Here is a 21,459-nt window from a genome sequence, read left to right as displayed (position 1 = left end):
GACTGGGATATGCTTTGCTTATAAAATGCTTATCCTTCTAGGTATCTTCTTTCTGACCAAATTTCTTCCACAACACTTGAACCTGGGTGATAACTTACTTACGTAACATTATCTCTCCATTTGAGAATACACAGATATCCAACCAGGAACTCTCCATGGGTTCGACCTACACTCATAATTGATTCGAATTAGATCCTAGAACACACTCTAAGTTTTCATGAACTCTTAAAATTATGCCAAGTTTCAAAGTCTTATGAAGGTCAAGCTTATTAGAGATATCCTCGTAATAGTTTCAAATTGTGATTAGTGTCAAGCAATGAGGCCCCTTGGTCAAGCGCGTAGACCATCGGTCTATGGTAACGCGTGCTGTCATGAATTAGCAAAATGGGAGGCCTTTTCAAGAAACAGGGGTGGTTTCTGATATGCGATTATGCCAGGAAAACCCCTCAAAGAAGGAAAAGCCTCGAGCGCCCAGACCCGAAAGGTTATAAAATGTAACGTATATCGCACCGATTCCATCAGAGGCAAGATTCCATAAAACCGACAGGATATCAGAAGGGCTCAAGGCGGTAAGTGGTTTCAGTCAAGTCTCGCTCGATGCCACACATCGATTGCCACGCGTCCAGTAGAAGAGAAAGAAAATCTCTCACATCAAGAGAGTAACCATCGAGCTACTCAACCTCCTGATATGAGCGACAACTGTAGGATTTGGGGGCCCTAGATCAACAACGAAGACGTGTCCCGATGGGTGACCAGATTTGACGAGGTTATAGAGCAAGATCACATGGGGTTTGATGTCTGACATGGACGATGAGCTGGCAAAAGATTCGATTTCACGGGCATTCTTGGAACAAATGGAAATAACGACCGTTCAAACATGTTCGAGAGAGCTGACACCCTCATCTGTTGCAGAATAGGTGGCCACCTCCCTGTGAGGCGTTATATAGTGATGATTACGCAAAACAGAGGGATTCAAACGGATAGAGGCAGGGGAACCAGAAAGCCTGGAAGCAGAAATGAACAATCAGAAAGTAGATTGGCTTTAAAGCCACGAACTGATAGAGAAAGAGGCAGAGTTAGTTAGACGCAGAAAGCTAAGAGTAGAGAGGAGAAGCCGAGCTGACCTACAGAAGCACAGGTAGCCTCGAGCCAGACAAATACAGAGAGAGTCAGAGAGTCTGTGTGCTCCAGAGAAGTCTTGAGAGGTTCAAGTGAACTCCTCTATATATGCCTATCATGTATGAGTCTCAGATTGGACTCATACTACGGTGACCAATAGAGATAGAGTTTCAATAAGGAGAGTTTGTGCACTCCAGAGACTTGGGGGATCCAAGTACAATCCTACTGATTTGTATCTGCTGTGTGAGACTCAAATTGAGCTCACTATTGTAAAAACTCTGCTTTGAAAACATAATAGAGAGGCCACCATTGAAGGTTGGACTAGGAGACGTAGCCTAGGAGTGTTGGGTGAACTCCTTATTAAACTTGTTGTGTTTACATGTTTTCTTGTTATGTTTTCTCTAATTGCTTCAGTGCCTATGTATTTCACAATCTTATTGATCCATTGCATAAAATAACATAGGCACATCCATGCACATGAGTTTTTAATACCTTAATTGTTTGTCTTAGATCAATTACAGATCAATTGGTATCAGAGCTCTAGGTTACTAAGGTTAAAAAAGCTTGTGCTAGATTCTTTTGTCGCATGATAACTAGATCAAAGCTTAAATTAGGAGAAGGAGAGTTGGTTGAAGCTAACCTAGAAATCGGAAGAGTCTATCCTAAGAGGAAAATGTTGGAAGAAAGTCCCTTGGAATTAGACTCCCAGTTCATGGATAGTTTCATGACCATGAGAGCCATGGTAGAAGAAATGTATAGAGAATTTAAGAAAGGTAGAGGTGAAGAGTCATCAACCTCCAAACAAGATAAAGGAGTATAAGAACCTCTTCTAGTTGCCCACCTAGAAGGAAAAGGAAAAGAAGAGAAGCCCTCTCCACCATCTCCCCCATCATCACCTTCATCATCATCTTCTTCACACAAAGAAAGCCCTAAAAATAAAAAGAAGAAATCTTCTCTGGTTAAATTAGATGTGAAGTTTGATTTTCCAGTTTATGACAAAGAATTGAATGCAGAAAAGCTATATAACTGGATTATACAAATTGATGTATATTACATAGTGCAGAACATCAGTTCAGAAAGGAGAAAGATTCAGCTGGCTAGCCTACGCCTTGGAGGCACCGCCCTAGTATGGTGGGAAGGCAGGACACAAGCTGATTTGAAGAAGCATGGTAAAATTCTTTCTACCTGGAATGAATTTGTTTCTGCAATTAAAAAACAATTCTATCCACTAGCTTATATGCAGCAAGCTATGATGAGTTGGCAAACTCTTCGCTAATTGAAAGGGCAAAGTGTACAAAGTTACACCCAAGAATTTAGGAAAAGAGCTTTGATTCTAGGCATTTCTTTAGACTCACCTGAAACTTTGTTGAAGTATATAGGTGGTCTACATAGTTATTTGAGACATACCATTCTCATGTTTAATCCCACTAGCATAGATGAGGTATCTGTTCAGGCTACACATCTAGAGGCTAGAGGCAAGAATGTGATCCCAGAAGTTTGGGGATCATCAAAACCCACTGCAAACAAGAACAACGAAAAGAGAAAACAAAAATGGAAAGAGTGGAAGGTAAACGCTGTACAAAAGACCAAACCTTCATGCACTTATTGCAAGAAGGATGGGCATGATGATGAACAGTGCTGGATTCTGCATCTGGAGTTGAAACCCAAGAAGTATGATGGCAAAAAGAAGAATATTGTTGCAGCTATTCAGAAGGATTTGCAGTCAAATGTAGGGGATGAAACAACAATCATAGCCACAGGTATAAGAGGTAAAAATTCTGGAGCATCTACTAGTAATTTTGTACAATCTACTGGTAATTAAGAAAATGAGAGGAAAAGACATGAGCTTTTTCATATTAGAGTTATTTCCAAGCATCAAAAGATTGATACTTTGTTTGATAGTGGCTCACAAGTAAACTTAATTTTTGAAGCAATTGTAAAGAAACTGGGATTGCTAACCATACCTCACAAAAAGCCATATCCATTAGGTTGGTTATGTGATAAAGCAAAGATACAAGTGACTAGACAATGTTAACTTAGGTTTTCTTTTGGGTCAGCATTTGTAGATGAGGTTGAGTTAGATATTGTTCCCTTGGATATATGTGGAATTGTTTTTGGAAGTCCTTACTTATATGATAGAAAAGCCATTTTCTATAGAGCTGAAAACAAGTATCAACTTGTTAAAGATGGAATTGAATATATTGTAAGAGCTCATAAACTCAAGAATAATTACACTCTCATAAACTCAGGGCAGATGTAAAGATGTAAATTCATGCAAGCAATTTTTACTGATGGTTGTAAAGGAAAGGAAACCTGATAAAACCAATGTATTTGAAGGCTGTAATGCTAAACAACAAGCTGATTTAGAAAAATTTGTTTCAGAATATGATATACTATTTCAAGAACCTAAATATTTGCCACCAAAAAAGGAAATAGTACATGATATTAATTTGCAGCAAGATTCTCCATTGCCTAACATCGGAATGTACAGGTTGCCCGCTTTATAGAATGCAGAAATTAAGAAGCAGGTACAGGAGCTGCTCGAGAAAGGGTTCATAAGACCTAGCACATCACCTTGTGGGTCTCCAATTGTCTTGGTGAGAAAGAAAGATGGCTCATGGAGAATGTGCATTGATTACGAAGCACTGAATAAGATAACGATCAAAAATCATTATCCCCTTCCTCGCATAGATGGTCTGTTAGATCAGTTGAAAGAAGCTGTTTAGTTTTCCAAGTTGGACTTGCATAGTGGCTACCATCAGGTTAGAGTTGCAGAGCAAGATGCATGGAAGACTGCTTTCAAAACAAAGCAGGGATTGTATGAGTGGTTGGTTATGCCTTTTGGCTTAACTAATGCTCCTGCTACTTTCATGAGACTTACAGGCCTTTTATTGATGATTTTGTCATTGTATATTTAGATAACATTCTTATATTTAGTAAATCATGGGAAGAACATTTGAAGCATGTAAAGCAGACTCTAGATGTTTTGAAAAGAGAAAATCTTTGTGTTAAGCTATCAAAATGTGAATTTGGAAAAACATCTTTGAATTTTTTGGGTCATATTGTAGGGGGTGGTGAATTGAAGATAGATCCCTCTAAGGTTGCAGTCATTGTAAACTAGCCTAAACCCAAATTTGCTACAGAAGTTAGAAGCTTCCTAGGAGCAGCACTTTGGAGAAATTTTATTTCTAACTTTTCCTTGATTGCAGCTCCCTTACATGCTTTAACAAGATTGAACAAGGTGTTTCAGTGGGGAGGCAAACAGTAGAAAGCCTTCGACACCTTAAAAGAAAAGATTAGTACAGCACCAGTACTAACACTGCCCGATCTTGAAAGACCCTTTGAGATTGAAACAGGTGCTAGTGACTATGCCATGGGAGCAGTGTTGATGCAGCACAGTAAACCCATATGTTATCATTCTGAGACATTTAATTCTGTAGTAGTTAATTGTCCCACATATGATAAAGAATTGTATGCATTAGTACAGAGTGTGAAAAATTGGAAACATTACCTAATGGGCAAAGAGACAATTATACATGCGGATCATCAACCACTTCAATATTTGCACTCACAAACTAAGTTGCAGCAATCAAGACAATATAGGTGGATGGGTTTTCTACAACAGTTTCATCTTGTCATCAGATATAAAAGGGCATACACAATAAAGTTGCAAATGTGTTGTCCAAACCAATCATAAATGCATCTTCTATACTTAAGCATAATTCAGCATTGCATGAAAGCTACATTGAACAATATGCTCAAGATATAGATTTTAAAGATGTATACGCAACTTTAAGTCATGGCAAACAAGTAGAAGAAATGGATTATCATGTTAAGGACCAACTCTTGTATCATTTGGGAAAGTTATACATTCCTCAAACCGAAAGAGTAAAGATAATTCAAGAAGCACACACTTCTCTAATATTAGGTCACTTTGGTGTAAGTAAAACAATTGCACAGGGGAAAAGATTTTGTTATTGGCCAAAAATGAGTGAGACAATTTATAGATATGTAAGAGGGTGTACTATGTGTGCTAAAAGCAAGCCCAGCAATAGAAAACTAGGCTTGTACACTCCATTACCAGCTCCTTCTCATCCTTGGGAAAGTATTTCCATGGACATTGTTGGGGGACTGCCTAAATCTAGAAAAGGTCATGACTATTTAAATGTTATTGTCAATAGGTTCAGCAAAATGTGTATTTTAATACCTTGTAACAAATAGACTACAACTGAACAAACATCAAATTGTTCTTTCAACATGTATGGGTTCATTTTGGATTACCCACTTCCATTGTATCTGATCGAGATACCCAATTTTTTGGGAAATTTTGGTCGAGTCTGTGGGAATTGATGGACACCAGACTGAAGAAGAGCACAGCTTTTCATCTGCAAATAGATGGCCGAACATAGGTGGTCAACATGACAATGATCTAGTTGCTCAGAGGCTATTGCAATAAGCATCCCAAGCTTTGGGATGAACATCTGTGTTATGTGCAACATGCTTACAACTGTGCTAAACATTCTTCTACACAGAGATCTGCTTTTGAGACCTGTTTTGGTTTCATACCAAGGTCTCCCTTGGATTTTGTCTTTGGTAAAGACATAGTAGTTGATGGACACGGTGATGTGGACAAGACAACCAAGTTCATTAAACAAATCCAAGAGATTCACCGGGTAGTACAGGAACAACTGGAAAAGAGCCAAGCCAAGTACAAGGCAAGTCATGATAAGCATCGGACTGAGCATAGTTTCCAAGTTGGTGATCAAGTCTGGCTGCATATCAGCAAAGACCAAATGCAATGTGAAGGTAAGAAGTCAAAGCTGATAAGGTATGGACCTTTCAAGATACTTGAGAAAATCAATAAGAATGCTTTTCACCTTGATTTGCCAACTTACATGCACATCTATTCAGTAGTTAATGCAAAAAGCTTGAGATTGTTTGAACCTTCATTGATCGAAGATCTTGAAGAGTAGAGTCAATTGCCTTCTATTGATCATTTGTTGCCTGAATATCTCAATGAATTGCAAGAAAATACAGTTCTAGACAGAAAGGTGAGAACTGCGTGTAGAGGGGATGTTGAGTACCTTAGGATTGGGCTCAAAGGTTCAAAACCAAGCAGTGCAAGATGGATATAAATTGGGTAAGTGAGGAATCTATACCCTCACTTGATTGATGCTTAAAAACCAACTTTTGGTGGTCCAAAAGCTTTTTCAATGGGAAGGCTGTGATCCGAATTGGATTCTAGAACACACTCTAAATTTTCATGAACTCTTAAAATTATGCCAAGTTTCAAAGTCTTATGAAGGTCAAGCTTATCAGAGATATCCTCATAATAGTTGCAAATTGCGATCAGCGTGGAGGAACGAGGCCCTTGGTCAAGCGTGCAGACTGTCGGAGCATGGTAACGCGCGTTGTCACGAATTAGCAAAACGGGTGGCCTTTTCGAGAAACGGGGGTGGTTTCTGATATACAATTAGCGACAAGTCGCTAATCACATATCGCTAGGTAAACCCCTCAAAGAAGGAAAAGCCCCGAGCACTCAGACCCAAAAGGTTATAAAATGTAACGGATATCGCACCGATTCCGTAAGAGGTGGGATTCCAAAAACTGACAGGATATTGAAAGGGCTCAAGGCGGTAAGTGGTTTCAGCCAAGTCCCACCCGACACCATACATCAATTGCCATGCATCTAGCAGAAGAGAGTGAAAACCACTCACATCGGGCTGGTAACCATCGAGCTACTCAACCGCCCGATATGAGTGACAACTGTAGGATTTGGGGGGCCCAGATCAATGGTGGAGACGCATCCCAATGGGTGACCATATTTGATGAGGTTATAGAGCAAGATCACATGGGTTTTGAAGTTTGACATGGATGATGAGTTGGCAAAAGATTCAGTTTCACGGGCATTCTTGGATCAAATGGAAATAACGACTGTTCAAACATGTCCGAGAGAGCTGACACCCTCATCCATTGTACAATAGGTGGCCACCTCCCTATGAGGCATTATATAGTGATGATTATGCAAAACAGAGGGATTCAAATGGACAGAGGCAGGGGAACCAGAAAGCCGGGAAGCAGAAACGAATAGTCAAAAAGTAGATTGGCTTTAAAGCCATGAACTGACAAAGAAAGAGGCAGACTTAGTTAGACACAGAAGGCTGAGAGTAGAGAGAAGAAGCCGAGCTGACCTATAGAAGCAAAGGCAGCATTGAGCCAGACAGAGAAAGAGAGAGTCAAAGAGTCTATGTGCTCCAGAGAAGGCTTGAGAGGTTCAAGCGAACTCCTCTGTATATGCCTGTCATGTATGAGTCTCAGATTGGGCTCATACTATGGTGACCAATAGAGGTCGAGTTTCAGTAAGGAGAGTTTGTGCACTCCAGAGACTTGGGGATCCAAGTACAGTCCTATTGATTTGTATCTGCTGTGTGAGACTCAAATTGAGCTCACTGTTGTAAAAACTCTGGTTTGAAAACATAATAGAGAGGCCACCACTAAAGGCTAGACCAGGAGACGTAGTCGAGGAGTGTTGGGTGAACTCCTCATTAAACTTGTTGTGTTTACATGTTTGCTTGTTATGTTTTCTCTAACTACTTCAGTGCCTATGTATTTCACAATCTTATCGATCTGTTGCATAAAATAACATAGGCACATCTGTGCACATGAGTCTGTAATACCTTAATTGTTTGTCTTATATCAATTACAGATCAATAATCATCAAAACTATCATTATTTATTTATCATTCGTTTTTAAGAAACATATCCATAATCAGTTTACACTTTGTTACAGACACCATTAGTTGTTTTTTATGTACTCAACAAGGGTCATCAACTTTCATCACAACCCAATAAGGGTTAGCAACCTAAACTCAATAAGGGTTAGCATCATCACTATAATCTCATCAATAGTAAAAATAAATCCCTCTTTTATATTTACCCAATAACTATGTCAATCAATAGAGATCCCACCATGTGTTTCTGTTGTAACTACAAGCCATGGAAGTACCAATTCCATTTGCACCACTTGATTACTAATGATAATAGTTCGAAAATCATTTATTGTGCTTGACATTTATGAGAGACTGCAACTAGCTCATTATCGCACTTAGCACTACTATTCTTTTTATCTTAATTCAATTATGCATTAGTCATGCATAAGTAAAACTTTAGGATATCTCCCTTTACCTAACATATTCAAAATGTCTATATTGATGTCTATCTTGTTCAAGTAACTTTAGTTATTCCCTTCTTGACTTCTTTATTACTTTCTTTTACTACCCACCAAGAGTCTACATTGAAACATTCCTTCAATTTGGCCCTTTTAATCATCTTGTATTACAGGTTGGTGGTGTAAGTTATATACAATTCTTCTTTATGTGTAGTCATGAGATTAATCTACTAGTTCTTTTTCTATATACAGATCCCAACATGATATTTGCTTCATCCAACAATAGATTATTTTATTATAATTTTCATATGAGATCCGGTGGAATGTTAATAAACAATAGTTTTTGCCCAAATATGGAATTAGTTAGTTATCCTGTGGGGCAGTATACCACTCACATTGTAATCCTATTTCTTTTATCTTAATTTGTTTTTTGGTTTATTTAAGTTCAAGGAATATTTTTCTTACCTTGTCCCCATAATGGTTTACAACCACTAATTGGTTATTTTGATACTACATAATTTCCGTGATATATAATATGCCACCACAAAACATTACCAACATTCTAAGACAATTACTTCAACTCACTACTTTCCCGACAAATATTATCTTTTCCCTTGGTTCAAGTGGATTGGGTCTTGACCACATTAGTTATCCACCAATATTTTCACGTAGAAGTCTTAATCCATGTTTTATAACACAAGGTTTTCCTATATTTAATTCCCTTCCTTCTTTTCATTTTGCATTAAGCTATGACAATTCTAGGGCACAAAATAGAGTAATACAACATGCTTAAGATCAATAAAATACAATAAGAACACTACATAACCAAATCTTACAGTTGTACTGTTTTGAAACACCTTAACTACAAATTTTTTGTTGTTTTTTATTTTGTTTTTATTTTTTCCACACAACTCTCTCATTGGGTTTACATCCCTTTGTATATTGCATATTATTGATTAAAGTGTCTAGGGTTACATGTGCCCTATCTACAGGGTCCTTCCCCCTTCCATCCTCCATGCCTGTCAACACTCTCAACACATCATGTTAGTGTGGTTATCTTGACATATTGGTTTTTTGTAAGCATATGCTCATTCTAACTAATCAATCGTTTGAATAGACTTCACTTGTGTCTATAGAAATCATATTGAAATTCATTAAGGTACTTATCCAGGGTAGTATTGACTGCTGGTATGTTGTCCTCTCTGAGTCAACATGCATAGGTAATTCTTCCACCAATATGCTACCAACATTATCCGTATCTTCACCTTTAGATTAAAAAAAATTAATCATCTATTTCCATCATAAATCCTTTAATTCACATTAGGACGACAAACTCCCTTGATTATTAGTACACACATCCATTCTCGTGTATTTCTTACCATGCATATATATACAAATTTTCCTATACTGGCCTTTCTGGCTTATGCTATGTTCCAAAATTTTTAAAGACGAAGCATTAGACTAGCATTGACCAGGTCAAGAGGGTTATTTTGTAATTTATGGTTGTATCATTGGCCTTAACTTTATATATATATATATATATATATATATATATATATATATATATATATAAAAGTATGTATATATTTCTGCAGTTATGCTAGATTGGCCATGAAATCTAGCCTGCATCTATTCCTGTTTATCTACTATATCAACTCGGATCAAATATTTAGATATTGAAATTACTACTAATAGTATTAATTAAAATTCTCTTGTCACCTTGATCCCAATCAAACTTAGCCTTTCCAGTGGTGAGGTGGTTTAGAATAAACCAATTAGCGAATCATTCCACAATTTGGTATTATGAGTCTATAACTCACAACAATTTTTAGAAGTTGTCTATATTCCCTGTTGAGGGTCCATTATATTTCTTCCTAGAAGAATTCCATGTTCTCATAAATGTTCTTAATCCTGCTCACCTTACACTCACTGAAATTGGTGTAAATTTGATATATTTCTTAGTATCAACATCATTGTTCTTAAGTGCTTATACGTTTATCAAAAGCCTTGTAATAACCCAGGTACTATTATCATATCATTTTAAACTTAAGTCACGAATACACTGCATACTACAGTATTCAGAGACTAATCTACTTTTTGTCACTAGTTTATCCTAACTTACCTTCATTTCACCTTCTTCTTTTTTTTAACTAAGAAAAAGTTGTTACTTATTTGACCTTTGAAAACCTTTATATTGATGGTTTGTGTTAATTATTCTAAGGTTTTGACCAACCTTTCTGTGGCTCCCTTCATGAAGAGGGTTTTTTTTTTATTTGTATTAATTTATGATGTTTTAGAAAGTTCATAAATTCCCTTACCAACTTATTTTCATCAGTCGTGAGATTTGGACTTGCCATTTTTAACTACACTAGATTTATTATACTTAATTTCTACTGTTGACATGCATATTTTCATATTTTACTATCATTACTATCAATTTTTTTCATGTCATTTGCTAATGCTTACTTCGTGAGAGGATTCCAACCATTTCCATCAACCACCCAAGATAATTCCATTTGACTCATATTCATGCATAGTCATAAGCATCCTACATCTTTCATTTTTTACCATACTTACCCTTAAATATGCTTGAATGGCTTCTTCAGGTATACCATATATTTTGCTTTATGTATTGCATGGTTCTCAGTTAACATCCAGTATATGGGTGAGGAGGTAATTTATACCTTCTGACAATTACTTCCCAATTGTACCTAATAATTAAGTATTACATAACTAAAAAGTATTGTATTGTCATGGCCATACTATTGTTCCTTTCCTTGCTACAATTATTAATTTTCCAACTATCGCTTATAGTTTCTAAAATAGAGAGGAAGGGTTACAAGAATTACAACCCTCGACTCCAACAAGTATTGCCTCCAGTGTGAATCTATGTATATTATGTTTGAGGGTAATGAGATATTTTAGGTGGTTGAGGAAAATTCTGGAATGCCCTAGGTTGTGAAACCTTAGGAGTTTATAGTTGCGAGTCCCTTCATGGCTATAAATTTTAGAAGTGAATAAACAATTTACTTTCTTGTTACAGATGTAATGATTGAACTAATTGATATATTGAAATCTATACAAATATTATTGAAAACATTTTGCAACATATCTTACTGATCGAGTTTACTCCAATTATGAATTGTCTTTCTTCTTGGTTTACCCATATATCTCCTTATTGTCACTGATCATAAATTTCTCTCTATTCATTATCCCACGGTCATAAAATATAATTTACTAATTAACACATGTCAATACTTAGGTTTTCCACTAAGTTGCTTGCTCCCCTAGGCACCCAACTTATCATTTCTTATAGTCAAGCATACCCCAAAAATAATTTAATTTTGTCAAAAAAAATTAATGTACTTATGAGAGAATTCTTCACTTACTAATTTCCTTGGCTTTTGATGCCAAAAATTATTTGATTTTTCATTTATGGTTCATTACCAACTCTTAGTTCATGATCTCTGTCCTTGTGTATTTTTTTAACACACCATAATGGATATACCCCGAAGTTCATCTCCTAATTTTACCTATTTCTCAAGTTTTGATTCAAGTAAGGACACAAAATTGGTCTCGTAAATGGAGTTGTCATATCTCCAAGTCTTCTTTACTATGGAACACAATGCAGTTTGTTATTGTTTCCCTTAAATAGGCCACATTGTTGAACCCTTCAGCTCTGATACTACCTGTAACATACCCCTTTAATTTTTTTTAAATAAAAAATAAATAAACTTTAACTCTATTACTCTATGCTTTCCAACCTCCACATATTGTTTGATTATCCCTCAAAGTTTGGTAGTTTGACTTAATAACTAGGACCAAACCGGTCTAGAGTGGATACATTAACACATTGTGACTTGATTATTTGATTTCTTGCGACAACATTACTGACGATATGGCTACACTTTATTTGTATATTAATTATTTACATTAGTGACTTATCATTCAACATCAACTATGTCTATTGTGGATTCTTTTATTTAATTATACACTCTTAAGGTTGTGGCTTTTGTAATCCCCATATATATTAACCCTTGGCACATTAATGTGGTAGAACTATTGAAAATAGCAACAACAAATGTTAAAAATAGCATCAAGAAAAATCCTAATTAAATTTGTCCTTGAATTAAATTAGGAATTAAATTCTAACTCTGATTCTCATAGCAAGTTGTAATAGTTAACTAAGTTAATTTGACTTAGTTGGCTCAGTTAATTCGAGTTGGGAGTATATCTAGAGTCATGTAGACTAGTTCCTAAATTTTAGGGGCCCAGGTCGAGTTCTTTTGAGTTGTAATTATTTAATTCATTTTAACTTAGTTAAAGTTAGTTAAACTAGTTCCAACTGATGGAGGAATTAGTGGAAGATCCAGTAGTTGGGTGTACCATGCAATAGTGGGGTGTAAAATGTCGAACAGTGGGGTGCTTCCTAAAGTGCAGTTTGGTGTTGCCTAAAGTGATCAACCAGTAAACTAAAGATTCAATCATAATTAACTCTTGCATGTCAGATCAGAGAAATACCCAGTTGAGTTTGGAATTCAAGGATAGTGTACTATCAATTGTAAAATCATCTAAATTAAATAGATGGTTCATGCAATCAGAAGAAAGCCTAAAATAAATCATTCCTTAATTAGAAAACTCATTAATTTTAGCCATTCGAATTACCTTTAAAATGAGGAATGAAGGCACAGTTTAATCATTGTTTTGGTGAGCACGAGTTGGTGAGACCAAGCAATAGGAAGCGCAAGTTTGTGTGTGGAGCTTATGAGAGAAACATGTGCCAAGAGAAGATTGTGCACAATTTGGTAGTGGGATAGATAGAGATAGTGCAGAGGTTGCTTGGGCTTGAGCAAAGCATTGTAATCTTCTCATATTTTCTGATTAATGCAATATAAAGATAGAAGGGGTTTTTAGTTTTGGCTTTCCCCAGAAAATTATTTTGTTATGTGTGATTGAATTATTTCTCTTTTATACTTCATGATTTCATCGTTCGTTTATTGTTTCCGCTGATGAGTAGAGTAGATTCAAGTCAATTTTTTTAGCATATTACAATCTACAGTTTGAATCTACAAGGAATTTCTACATGGTATCAGAGATAAAATCACAATAGAATAGAAGAATTCAAAGTTGTCCTTACAAATTGATGGAGCTCTAGTTCAGGGAAGATCCAGAAGACCCTATGTGTAGACTTCTTAATGGCGCAAGAAGGTTGCTAGTGGGCATATCAATGTGCCAATGTTTAGTGACACAAAAAGGAGTTGTGATCATTGGTATTGGTAGATTGAGGAGCAAAGAAATTTCCCACGGAGAGATTGAGACTCAGAGGGATTCTAGTTTCAGAGGGAGTAGCCCTATGGAAGCTAGTACTTCAGGATTTAGGGAGATCATACTCATTATTGTTGTGGTTGCAGCAACAGTGTGGAAGCAACATCAGATTAGTAACAACAGAAGTATGAGTAAATCAAATTTAGCTCATGCATGCAAATCCTTGAGGATCATGACAAAGGTTAGAGACTTGGTGGTTGAGGGGGAGCATGAATTACCTCTCAACATGCAACCTGAGAAGCAGCCTCAGAAAGTTGTAGAGCAACCACAATTAGAGAAGCAGAGAGGAGACAAGGTGGAACCATTCACTCAAGAAGAAAGCTCTAGTAGGGGTGTTGGCTTAGGGGGTCCTGACACAGGTTCAGAGTTAGTGCGCCAACCAACAAATCCCTACACTACTGGCCCTTTCAGCAACAACCCGTGTAGCGCAGGCTGTAGTCTCATTCGAAGCAGTATGGGGGGATGCAAGAATCAAGTTTCTTCATCCAGAGACAAGTGTGATGTCTTTTATCACCTCGGGTTTGCCTTTGCGCAGATCGATAATCCCTTAGGGATCAATACTACAACACTACTAAACAACCTTTAGTCCTTCGTGAAGGTCTATGATCAGCCTTTGCGGACCCTTAACAGTGGATTTATCCTCTTAAACGCATTGGCGAACAACCCTAGATTAGTGTTCGTGCAGATCCACTTAAGTTATTTAGTAAGCATAACAGCATTCATCACAATCTCCGTGAAAGTACTTAACATGCATTGTGTACATATATTAAGAGTTATTCAAGAGAAGCGTGCATCATTAGATTAATATTTCGTAAACACATTATTCATCAACAACATATATCATAAACAAAAGTAAACAGAGATAAACATATATACATAGGAATTCTTCAATAATCTTCTTTATTGATCTTCAATTTAAGTTTATAGACTCAAAACTACCCTGCGTACTCAGCTGCAGGGGTTTGCGCACTCAGTTGCAGACTATACCTAAGCCTCTATGCACTCATCTGTAGAGCCTTTCTCTCCTATCTGACCCACTTCTCTGTGCTATCACTTTCCTCTTACTAACCCATTACATCCATGACTTCTAAGATATCTGCCTTAGACTCTCTAAGACACACTTATTTATACAATCCCATGGTCAACAGACCATGGGTGGATCTCAAAGCTGACTCAAACTTTACATAAACAAGGGGCTAAAACCCCTTTAATCCTAATGATCTATGCACTCTGCATCCAAAAATCGTGGAGACTTTACATTTCTTACAAAAAATACATCAAAACTTGGGTTATTTTAACCCCAAAACTGACCCAGGGGACCCCATCCCAACAAGGGGGAAATTTCGAGCCAAGTGGGCAGAGGGAGCACATGCAGCCATACCTCCAGGTGAGAGGTGGGGCGATGTGAAGCAATAGTCCCAAGAGTTGCAAAAACTTGGGCCAAGTTCCATTGAGGAGTTTTTTAATCTCATGGATCATTACCTTGCTACGAGGGCCCATAGTATTCAGTAGTAGTGTGATCAGTGTCAGTCAGATACTGAGGACTGAAGAGTAGTGTTGATAGCAGAGAAGGAGACTCAATAGCAGAGTCAACATCAACATAGTTTTTCCTAGTAGATAGTTGCAGACACAATTGATTCAGGTTATTTTGTTTAGATATTTTGTTGTTGTAGATGTTGCGGTAGTAACAAAAATAGTGACAAGAGTTGCATGCAAAACATTCCAAAGTTACTAGATCAGGATAGAATTGAATTCCTTTCTTTTTGAGAGGAGTATTGAAAATAGAAACAAGAAATGTTAAAAATATCATCAAGAAAAAATCCTAATTTTAATTTGTCCTTGAATTAAATTAGGAATTTAATTGTAATTCTAATTCTCATAGCAACTTGTAATAGTTCAATAAGTTAATTTAACTTAGTTGGCTCAGTTAATTTGAGTTGGGAGTCTATCTAGAGTCATGTAGACTAGTTCTTAAATTTTAGGGGCCCAGGTTGAGTTCCTTTGAGTTATAATTATTTAATTCACTTTAACTAAGTTAAATTCGGTTAAACTAGTTCCAACTGATGGAGGAATTAGTGGGAGATCCAGTAGTGGGATGTAAGCTGCAATAGTGGAGTGTAAAATGTCGAACAATGGGGTGTTTCCTGAAGTGCAGTGTGGTGTTGCCTATATTTATCAACCAATGAACTGAATATTCACTCATAATTAACTCATGCATGTCAGATTAGAGAAAGACCCCATTGATATTAGAGTTTAGAGACAGTGTGTTATCCATTGTAAAATATTCTAAATTAAACAAATGGTGCATGCAATCAGAAGAAGGCATAAAATAAATAATTCCTTAATTAAAAAACTCACTAATTCTATCCATTTGAATTTCCTTTAAAAGGAGGAATGAAGGCACAAGTTTAATCATTGTTTTGGTGAGCACAAGTTGGTGAGACCAAGCAATAGGAAGCACAAGTTTGTGCATGGATCTTGTGAGAGAAAGGTGTGCCGAGAGAAGCTTGTGCACAAGTTGGTAGTGAGATAGATAGAGATAGTACAGAGGTTAATTGGGCTTGAGCAAAGCATTGTAATCTTCTCATATTTTCTACTTAATGCAATATACAGATAGCAGGGGTTTTTAGTTGTAGCTTTCTGTAGAAAATATTTTTGTTTTGTGTGATTGAATTCTTTCTCTTTTATGCTTCGTGATTTCATTGATTGTTTATTGTTTCCGTTGATGAGTAGATTAGATTCAATTCAATTGTTTTAGCATATTACAATATGCATTTTGAATCTACTAGGAATTTCTACATGAACTCTCACGGAGAGTTTCTTTCTCCACCACCTGGTGATGTGACAGGAGCTTTGGTAACTGCGTTGAGATCCAAGGCTGTGCTTCATTAGGGTTTTATCTAATGGTGTATATGGAAGGTGGTGGTTACATGGTAACCACTGATCTCTCTCATGGCAATGCATTCGCTCATTCTTCCCTTCTTTCAGGTTGTGATTACCTCTGCAACATCGGAAGGACTTTGTTCTTGTTGCAGTCAAAACTGCTCTGCTACAGGTTAGGTAATGTATAACTCCCCTTTTTCCTTTAATAACTTGATAAATTTTTCAAGGTTCTTGAGGTGTTTGTTAATAAACTATCTTCGTGTTTTTAGGAAATTCCCTAAGCATAAGCCAAGTTGACAACTATTCTTATTGTGAGCTGCTCTAGAGGATTTCGTGAAGGGTTCAAATTTTGGAATAGATGAAATCTAGAGGTTTATTCTCTGGTATCTTGAAGTATTTTCTTGTCTCCTTTACTCTTTTTATTTTATTTGTCCTTTATTTTTATGTGATCAATCTAGCTACTGGAGGTTTCAACATGTCAGGATACTATTTGCGACTGGAATGAGGCATATTTGAATTAGTATTCCCCTGGAAATGCCTTTTAGTTAAATAACCTTGTTGTTATGACTATTGTTTCGATTCTAATCTAACCCATAATTTCATTTTTTTGTTGATCCATGTAAGTAGTAGCTTGGTGATGGCCCTCAACTTTCGTTCCAAATCTTTGTACTCAGCTTCAAGTTCCTCTTTTAACTATGAAATTCCTCTGTTGTTTTTCAGGTTCAACAAGTTCTACCCGTCAAGGGTTTCATTTCATTTTTCTCTATATTTTTTTCCTTTAACTGTAGGGACTCGACTTACCCTAACTAGGGTTTGAAAGGCCTTTCTGAAATTTATTGTTTAGAGTTAAAAACCTTCTACAAAACTATTTGGAAAGCAAATTAAAAAATTATCAGAGCATGATTTTATTTTATTTTTATTATTGTAACCAATATTTTCATATTGATGACATTCGATATGCACATTCACACCACATGTAATGTTGACAAAACCCTTTTGCAGGTCGCTGAAGTTTCCACTGTAACATTTGAGAATGTACATTTGTTCAAATCACCATATTGTTTTTAATATAAAAATTTTGCATAATTTTTGTTTCAATATGGTGACTTGTTGTTATTATAAACATTATTATAAGTTGTTACAATAATACAATAAGAAATTTTATCAATTTTGAAATTAGTTAGTTTCATTATGTGCATGCCCAATGCCACTACTATGGCCACACTACGATCACTTAAAAGAATTTACTTTCTATACGTTTCTTCATCATAGTTTACAGAAATCTTCCTGCTAAAGGGATAATATCAAATGGTATTTATTATTGTACCACTTCTTGAGCATATGCTTGTTTAATAGTTTCAGCATTAATTTCTTTTAAATTTACTGTCTTCATCTATTCTAAGTGCAATAATTATCTGCGAAGTCATCAGGCATACTTTAATTATTATAGTAAGTTCTTATTAGAACTAGGGATTGCTTTTGGGTTGTTGATGACTTATCTCGGCCCAAGAGATAACCCAAGTTTTCCTTTAGGGTCCAAGTTTATTCATGATTAACATTCAGACACTACTATTCCTGTAGTTCCTTAAAATTATTTGCACTATACAAGACAACTCCAAACCAGAGCCTACACCTTACATGTATACATAGTAAATTAAACACACATCAATATAAGTTATATTTACTCTAAACATAATCCTAGAGTTTACAACCCATTATCATTATTTTAGTTAGGAAACAACTTTCACATCTAAGAACAATAAATATATACATAAAATCATAGGGTTCGTCAATGCTTAGTTGTTTTCTATTTTCTAGCTAGTCACAAGGGAATGAATGCTCCTCCAAACCAATGAGACCAGTCACATTACTGCGTCTCCCCTCAAACTAGCTTCACATCCAGGGTAACAGGAATTGGCACAATTCAATTCCAAATACTATCTGATCCTAACCAGACTTAGTCTAGGAATGTCATACTCAACACATTGGCCCTGATTGGATTCCACTAGCCAACCAGCTCAAGAATTCCTTCCTCTAACATTGTTCTATCAGGATTTTTCCCTTGCAGTCTCCCTCCTCCTGGTTGCCTCAGGTTCCTCTCATACCCTCTTGGCTTCCTTTTCCTTCTAGGAAAATTTTATTCCCAAGGAGGAGTTTGGGCTAGTAATCGCCTTGTCCATAACTATTTCCAGCTACCTGGAATGTGAACATTCTCAGCATTATTTCCCAATGTGACTTTATGGTTAAGTACATAAAGCATCTATCCATTTACTATATTAAACAAATATTTCCTTTTAATAATCTAGCCTTCACCTGGCCCATAAAGAAAAATAGTTTATTTCTTACCTGTGGTAAATAAATATTTACTAGTTTTACTAGGGGATATTACACTATCCCTCCATTTCTTCTTTACAAATTGGTTTATAGTAGCATTTTGTTTTTTATTTTATTTTTTTAAACTGGAACAATAATATCTAGAGAATTGGTAAATTTAAAAGATCAACTACCACTATTATACTAGATACAACAATTTCATAAATGTTACAAATGATCCAGTTAAAACATGCCTTTGAAGACTTGAACCCACATAGCTGGGAAATTAACTTTTCACCAAAGAACTCAAGTAAGATCCTTTAAGAGTAGTGGTGTCTTTTATTAATAATAGTGTGATTACATACTTACATAGTTAGGCTCATTAGCCTTTTAGTCTCACTCTAGCTTTAAAGCATATATACATAGGCATGCTAGCTTGAACACATATATACTTATGTGTAACAACCTCCCATTGAACCTTGTTTTTGTAATTTAAAAACATGACTATAATACCAATGTGGGCACAAGATCCACGACTTGTTGATGCATTATATATTTAAAAGATTTAAATATCATTACTTACCGAAGGAGGGGATGACCTTTTAGATCCCAATGTCTAAGGGAGCTTTCTTGCTTGCCCAAGAAGCCACAAACCCAACCTGAACATGATTGCCAAAGTTTATTACTTACATACTCAATCAAGCCACTTCCTGACAATTGAGTTATGATATATGACTAAGGGAGAGCTATGAGCTAGCAATCAAGTTATCAAAAGTGACTGGTGAAGTGGGGAAGAAGGAAATCCCCATCACCCTATTACATGAAGGAGAAAAACCTACGACCTCTAAGACACATGGTCAAACGTTGGAAAGAAAAAGGAAGACACAATTGAAGAAAAAGGGGAGCTATCTAGTTGGTTGGTTCGATCTCTCTTGCACATGCTAATTTTTGGCATTGGATATATGGGGAAGAATGGTCTTATGTCTCTCATAGCAAGTCATTGGAGCATGGAATTTGTTGAGATTTGGCAACAAAAGAAATAATGATGTATGAGTTGTTTGCATAGCCTTTTACAAGAGTTATACCCTATGAACTTTGGTAAAATCCCTGTGAATTGTGTGAGGACACTAGATTGTGTTATCTAGGGTTGTGTGGTCACTAGGAGCCTCAGTGGGTGTATGAATCATTGTGGTGCTTATTGTATAGATGATAAACTACCTAGACAAGGAATTTTGGGTCAATATGGTGCTTACCAAGTAGCTAATAAACCACCTGGATATTGGACATCAGACCCTTGTGGTGATTTCTATGAAAACATAATTGATTTATGGACAAGAATAGAAAAATATATGACTTTTTTTATTTTTCAGCAAAGTTCTAATCTAAGGTGAGAAATTTTTCTCTTACTCTAAGCCTCATTCGCATTTAATAAATCCTACAGGTGCGACTATAGCCTCTAAATCGCATGGAAGCAAGCTCAAGTGTGATATTGTTGGGCGCGGGATCCCCTAAGGCAAGTTTTGGGGCTTAAAGCCCAAGTTATGACTATGTCCGATGTAAATACTCCGCGAAGTGTGGGCGTACAGCGCGAAGTTGTAATTTAGTCACAGGGTTGTCTGCCCTTACTTTTGTAATGTAATGTCGGCTTGAGATTTTTACCCATGGTCTGCAAACCATGGGATTGTATAAATAGAGTGAGGCTCTAAGTTGTAGAGATAAATTATTAGATCTAAGAATCTAAGAGAAGATGAAGCATTGAGTCTGAGTGGAAGTGTAAAGTTGCGTCTTTAGGTCGTAGAGTAGGAGAAGGCTCTACAGCTAAGTGCGAAGAGGCCTAGTAGTCCACAGCTGAGTGCATAGACCCCTGTAGCTGAGTGCACAGGGTGAGTCAAGTTTGTAATCGTTGGAGAAAATAATAAAGAGAAGTTTCTTAGCATTCTATGTGTCTTTTTCCTGTATTATGCATTGAAATATATTGGGTATGAATTGCAAGTTTACTATTTATTTGTTGTGAAAACTTATATGAATGTGTTGAATAAACGAATATAAGATAAGCATCTGTTTACGTGAATTTAACTAACAGTTATAAGAAGATAAGTACGATCTGCAGTGTAACTTAGGAAAAGAGCGCAGATCGTTGCCTTAGCAACACAAAATCACCTCAGCCCCTGATTAGGGTTACGCGAAGGCAAGTACAACAGAGCGCAAAAGCCAACCAGGTCAGAAAAGTGCACAAAGTGACCTACGCTAAGGTATTCATAGTTGGATTAAATTGACCCCTCAGACATCTCAAGGGTGCGGAAACTTGGTTCCAGCATCCCCCCATACTGCTTTAAGTGAGACCTGAGTCCGCGCTCCGTGGGCTGTTGTCGAAAGGGCCAGTAGTACAAGGATTTGTTTGGCTAATTAACTCTGAACCTGGGTCAGGCCCCATCAAGCCAATAGATACTGAGGCACTAAGATAGTTTTGGGCAGATTTAACCACAATTGTTCACTTGTAGTGCTTCAAAGAATGATTGGGAAGCCTCAGTCACTCATATAACATCTTGGAGGCTGTGACTATAGTCTCTAAACTACACAAAGGAAGGCATATGGGTGTGACTATGCCTATAGGACATAAAAAGGAAGTTTTGTGCATAAACCAGATGTTC

The sequence above is a fragment of the Pinus tabuliformis genome, chromosome 2_2 (genome assembly GCF_031772625.1).
Source record: "Pinus tabuliformis cultivar Carrire ecotype Pingquan chromosome 2_2, CPIR1, whole genome shotgun sequence".
NCBI lineage: Eukaryota > Viridiplantae > Streptophyta > Pinopsida > Pinales > Pinaceae > Pinus > Pinus tabuliformis.
The sequence above is the reverse complement of the archived record's forward strand: the minus strand, read 5'-3'. Positions refer to the sequence as shown.